Source organism: Mastomys coucha, unplaced genomic scaffold, assembly GCF_008632895.1.
Source record: "Mastomys coucha isolate ucsf_1 unplaced genomic scaffold, UCSF_Mcou_1 pScaffold12, whole genome shotgun sequence".
In the NCBI taxonomy this organism is placed as follows: Eukaryota; Metazoa; Chordata; class Mammalia; order Rodentia; family Muridae; genus Mastomys; species Mastomys coucha.
The window spans coordinates 91248195-91254896 of record NW_022196894.1 but is presented as its reverse complement, the minus strand read 5'-3'; positions in this window follow the sequence as shown (position 1 = coordinate 91254896).

The following is a 6702-nucleotide window of genomic DNA, read 5'->3' as shown; positions in this document are numbered from 1 at the left end:
GCATTTGTCATCACTGATAAGAACACAGATGCTGGAGAGATGGCCCAGCTGTTTAAGAGCTGCTGCTAATCTTTAGAGGACTGGAGTTTGGTTCCCATCCCCATACTTTGCAGATCACAACAGCTTCAGAGAACCAGGGACCTTCTTGTGAAGACTCTGCATGCACTGCTCTCATGTGTACCTCCCCTTAAGACAAATATACACACACGCAATCAAAAATTAATCATGAAAAGAACACAGAACACGTTGGTTCTGTGTGGCTTCCCAGGGGAGGAGCCTCTCGGCTTCAGTCCATATCTGTGAAATGGGTTAATGGGAACACCAGTCCATATCTGTGAAATGGGTTAATGGGTACACCTTTGTACTGGACACTGAAAGGGTCAGGAATCACAGAGCTAACCTGGCAAGACTTCAAACACAAAGCATTTCGGCTGTCACCACTAATGACTGACTGACTACGTAACCTCATGGAGAGGATTGAAGGGGCCATCTTAGCCCACCTTTCTCTTTGCTATGATGGGAGAGTCTACTCAGTCTAAGTGAGAATAGTGTTTCACTTTGTTTTTGAAAGATGCTCAGTGAGTGCCCAGCGGAGGTGTCATAAGAGCCCCAGACTCCAGACTCCAGCTGGTTATTCCTGTGTCAAGATTAGGAAGTTGTGACCCTTTATCTAAACAAAATTGGGTCTGAAAGCATCTACTATGTAACCATGTTGTTCCCAGAAACCAAGATCAATAACTGTGAACTGTAGCAAAATGCCACAAGAAAGCAGATTCCACAGTTCCAACCACGGGCCCCCTGTGAGGCCCTGGCTCCCTGCCTAGCACAGGAGGGCTCCCTGCCTAGCACAGGAGGGCTCCCTGCCTAGCACAGGAGGGCTCCCTGCCTAGCACAGGAGGGCTCCCTGTCTATCACAGGAGGGGTCCCTGCCTAGCACAGGAGGGCTCCCTGCCTAGCACAGGAGGGCTCCCTGCCTAGCACAGGAGGGGTCCCTGCCTAGCACAGGAGGGGTCCCTGCCTAGCACAGGAGGGCTCCCTGCCTAGCACAGGAGGGCTCCCTGCCTAGCACAGGAGGGCTCCCTGCCTAGCACAGGAGGGCTCCCTGCCTAGCACAGGAGGGCTCCCTGCCTAGCACAGGAGGGCTCCCTGCCTAGCACAGGAGGGCTCCCTGCCTAGCATAGGAGGGGTCCTTGCCTAGCCCCACAGGGAGGGCTGAGAGAAGATGCCCTGGGTTTGCCCTTGTCCCTCAGATAAGGGAGAGAAGGATAACAGATCTGCAGTCAAACCAGGATGGCATGTCTGTAGATACCATTCATACACTGTTCTAAGACTTGCATTTGAAGTTCATTCAATTCCATGGTAACACTTTGTAGGCAGGTTGAATTGGTAAACCCATTTTTTTTTAATGAGATGCTGAGACATGGAGTTTTTTGTTTTTTTAAGTTTTAAATATATTTTTATTCCATGTGCATTGGTGTTTTGCCTGCATGTATGTCTCTATGAAGGTGTCAGATCCTCTGGAACTGGAGTTATAGACAGTTGTGAACTGTCATGTGGGTGCTGGGAACTGAACTTAGATCCTCTCAAAGAGCAGCCAGTGCTCTCAGCTGTGGAGCCATCTCTCCAGTCCTGGAGTTTTTATTTAGAAGGTCTGCCCATGCAGGAAAGGGGACCTTGTCATCTTGACTTTAGACTTTCACATACAGTGTCTTTAGCTAGAGGTGTTGGAACTCTGGGTTCTAGCTTCCTTAATGTTGGCAAACTTATCTTCCTGGTGCAGTGTTCCTAAGGTAGAGACCCTAAGCCTGCCATCCTGGCAAGCTTCAAATGTATGCTGGGTGGTTTAAAATGTCTGCTTACCACAACCAAGAAGGACCCGAGCAGAGAAACCTAGGAATTACCTAGATTAGATTGGCCTGTGGGCACATCTGTGGAGATTGTCTTGATTGCTAATTGATGCAGGAGGGGTCATCCCACTGGGGCAGCAGTGGGCCTGAGCAGATGAGCTTTGTAAGGAGACAGGCTGAGCATGAGCCTGGGAGTGGGCCAGCAAGCAGTGTTTCCAGATGGTCCCTTCTGTGCTTCCTTGGCTGAGAGCGAGTTTCCTGGTTGGAGGCGGTAGTGCATAGAATGGCCTTCAAGCTCCACTTGAGTTCCTGCCCTCACCCTGTCAGTGATGGATTGTGACCTGGAAGGGTAAGCCAAATAAATCCCCTTCTCTTCCTCTCGGTCATAATATTTACCAAGCCAAGGACAGCAAGCAAACACACCATGTCACTCTCCACCAGGCAAGATGTAGAGCGCCAGCCGAGACTCTCTCTAGCTTGCCGGGAGATGTTTGTTAGTATTCTTTACTTTTCTCTTTTTTTCCTGAGGAGGTTTTTCAGACCTTCCTAACCGTCTCTGGTAACAGCAGGACAGGTACATCATGGCTGTTCATGTGCTATGATTTCCTGTGTGTGCACACAAGAATAAGACCCTCTCGCCTTGCCCACAAACCACTCTGCACTCTTGGGACGACCTTGCCCCAGCTGGGATCAGATGCGCTAGAGCATTCTGGGTACAAAATCAAGGCCTATGGGGTAAATTTCAGCACTTAGTGTCTTCCCACGTGTGCTTAGTGTCGTGTTTGCTCCACTGCCCCCATGTCCTGACTCCTATACAAATGTTAAGTAAGCTATGAAGTTTCCTTCCAAAGTCAGAGAGTCAGGCATTGTTAATCCCTAAAGATCTGACCAGCTGAAATTTGGTTCTCTCCTTCCATCATGTGGGGCCTGGGATTGAACTCAGGTCATCAGGCTTTGGTGCAGTTGCCTTAACCCACTGAACCATCTTGCTACTCCTATTGGTATTTATTCATATATATGTTATTAATGACAAGTCTTTTATTTACCCAAGCTATCAAATACTAGATGTAATGTTCATGGTTGGTCATGAGACAGTATAAATTATTTTTCAATAATTTGGGGGAAAATAGAAACAGATTTAATATTTTTCTTATATACTTTTAAATATATTTTTACGTTTGGAAAATATACAAGGAACTCATGTAACTGAAGAGTAAAGAGGATTTAAACATGAACTTTTCTACAGAAGACAAAATGGGTAGCTAGCACAGGGGCGAGCGCCCAACTTAAGTCACCATTGGGGAAATGTAAAATTCGACCATGAGATACCACCTCGTAAACATAAAGATTATCAAGTGCAGAAGTTGAGCAATGTTGGTAAAGCTGTGCCCTCTTACAGAGTTACATAAAGACATTATGAAAAAGAGGCATGGAGGCATCTTAGAAGGCTAAAAACAGGGTTACCATAGGAACCAGCAAGCTCAATTCTGGGTAGAGCCAAAGGAAGTGAATCACAGTTTTTATGCTTATACGTTGCAGTGTTGTAATTAGTAGCAATCTGCCTGAGTTGTACTAGCTGATCCAGATGAAGAAATCAGGCTACATACAAACAACAGAAGGGGATATTATTCAGCCTTGAAAGAAGCAGTCCTACATCTATAACATGAATGAACATGGCAGACAAATTTACCCCTCAGGAAAAGAGACACACAGAAGTTTGTCTAGGGAACTAGAATATTCGTTCTCATGGAAAGAGAGGCTATATCCCAGGAGAACTGATTAAAGCCTATCTGGGTGATGTCTCATAACCAATAGGGATAGAATATCTCCACTGACATAATGCTTAGCTGGCAGAGAGCACATCATGAGTGCTGCTGCATCTCAGCAAATCTCTTCCCCCATCAGTGCAGATGGTTTCTTACCGCTTCTCCAAGGGTTGTGTGCAGAAGCTGGGGTGGCCATTGTGGTTCTGTGAGTCATCAGGATGTGAGGTGGCATCTGGTGACAAGGGACCGGTGACTGAGGAGCTGCGGATTTTCATATCCAGAGCAATAAAAGAATCTAGAGATTTTTTTTGGAGCCAGTATTCTTTAAAAAATAAAAATAAATAAAAACCATTTTATTATAATGAACTCACAAATGAAATGTCACACAGCTAGGTTAAGAAGGACAAATTCCAGCCTCATCCCTGACTCTGCATTTTAATGAACTTCTCTACAGTTAAAAGGGTTTTCTGCTTCAGGGAGTGTCACTTAGGGTTTTGCACTTTTACTATTAATTACATTTTTATGCATGGGTATACTACAAAAAACAGTCAAAATAGAAAAAAAATAGCTCTCATTCATGACACATGTGTCCTTTGCCTGAATTCTGCCCTTCTACATCACCCCCTTTGGTTGTCCTTTGTATATGTCATATGTACCCATGTATACATTCATTTACATGTGTGGATATATACATTATAGTCTAGGATCTTCATATGAGGGAGATTGGGTCACCTTGCTTATATAGTTTCTAAGTCCATCCATTTTGTTTTTGCAAATATATTTCTTTGCATATTTCACTGTTCTCTTTGCAAATCCTAAGAACAGTATAGGTATACCTGAGAGGTTACAGAACATGCATCCAATTGACTGTCACACCCTTAGACTTGTGCATTTCCAGATGTCCTGCCTATTCTGGATCCCACCTCTTGACTCACTTTGAAATAGTTTATTTCAGAAGTTCACTGTTCTATTTGCTATGAACACTTTAGAAGAAAGACTTCTGGCAATGGCTGTGTTGTGGGTGAGTGTCAAGCTCCCTGGAATGTCAGACACATGGTATGCAGTGAATGTCGTAATAATAAGCGGGTTCTATCAGACTCCCAGTAGAACATCTTTGCTTACTGCCAGTGAAGCTTTTGCTTGAGTCTTGAGGTCATGAAGGAACCATGAAGATGGTCTTCAATGCATGGATAACAAGAGAGGATGTGTTGTATGTTCCTATGCCGATACTTATTAAAAGGAGAAAGTTGACTGCTTCCTGGGGAAGAGAACGAAGATTAGTTGACAGGACATGGTTCATCCTTTGTGGTGGCTACAGGATGAGAAAGCTGGCCTGAGGGCTGCATTAGACCCCACTATGAAGCTGCCACTGCTCTTCAGCTTGAAGACATTAAATTGCCCATCTTTGGAATATGCAGAGTGCCCGATCCTTGCAACTGATCCTGAGTTTCAAATCAATAGGGTCTAATATTTCCCCAGCAACCATAGGCTGAAATCAATGCCATTGCTGCTCTTCAGGAGAATATACATGTAGGAAACAAAGGGCCTGGAGGTGGCCTCCCAAGGTTGAAGTAAATGTGCTGTGCAAAGGCTTTTGCACAGGGAAACAGATGGCAATTCAGCCTGTCTCCCAAGGCCTTTCCTCCAACTTTAGTTTTAGGTCTTTGGGGCTCCAGGGAATGGTTTCAGGTGGCCACAAGAAGGAAGAGATAGAATGTGACCAATAGCCTGTATTGGTCAGTTCTCACTGAATAACAAACATCCCATGCTTGCATAGTTAAAAAATTTAGCCATTTTTTTCCTGTCTCACCCCTGAGTCTATAGGTCTGGGTCAGCCTTGGGTGGCACTGCTTACTTCAGATGAGTTTGTTTCTGTGTGTAGTCAGATACTGGGTCAGCCTGAGGCTGGCTACATCAAGATGGCTTCATATAGAATGGTGAGTGTCTACTCCACATGGTCTCTCATACTCCATCAGAGTAGCCTGGGAGTGTTGCCTTGGAGACTGAGTCTGGCTGGAAGAGTTAGAGGGTAGGAGCATGCAGACTCTTAGTGCCAAGTTCCAAACTTGATACACTGACTCTTAGTGCATTAAGTGTGTGTGTGTGTGCATGTGCATGTATGCACACCTGTGTACACATCTGTGTGCCTATCTGTGTGTACATGTGTGTGCATGTATGTGTGCATGTGTGAGCATGTATGAGAGAGAGAAAGACATACACACAGACATACTCACTCATGCATGTATGACAGAGAGAGAGACATACACACAGACACAGACACAGTCAAAGACATTGAGAGAGAGAGAGTCAGAGTCAGAGAGTAGATACAGTGTGCCTGTGTGCAGATGCATGCAGAGGCCAGAAGACATCCTCATCTTTTTGAGACAGGATATTTCATTGGCCTGGAATCCACAAGTAATGTTGGTTGGATAGTTAGCGAACCCCAGATGCCCTCCTGTCTCTGCTCATCCAGCTGGGACCCTGGGTGTATGCCACCACAGCTGGCTTTCTGTTTAGATGGGCTCTGAGAGTCAAACTCAGTATCAACTGAGTGGTTTCCCTAATCTTACTGCATTCTTTCCTTTAAACACGTTATAATGACTGGCCAGTTTCAACAATGAGAAAGAAGCCCTAATCTTGATGAGAAAAGTCACAAGGGACGGAACAGTAAAGCTACATCCCAGACATAGACACCTGACAACATGAGCCCTCACTCCATTATCCTGTGGCTAGACAATGCCCCAAGCTCCCAGTATTCTGGCTAGACTCCACCCCCATAGTCACCTGACCACAGCCAGGCATGCCCTGCCCCACAGTTACCTGGGAACAGACAGGTAGCCCAGCCCACTATAAAAGGAGCTGTTTGCCCCTCCTCTCTCTTATTCTTAACTTCATGCTCTTACTCTCACCTCTCACCCTCCTCCTCCTCCTTTCTCCCCTCTCTCTATGTGGCCATGGCCAGTCTCTACTTTTCTACTCTCTCCCTCTCCCTCTCCCTCTATCCCTCTCCCTCTCCCTCTATCCCACTCCATCTCCCTCTCCCTCTCCCTCTCCCTCTCCCTCTCTTCCTCTCCCTCTCTTCCTCTCCC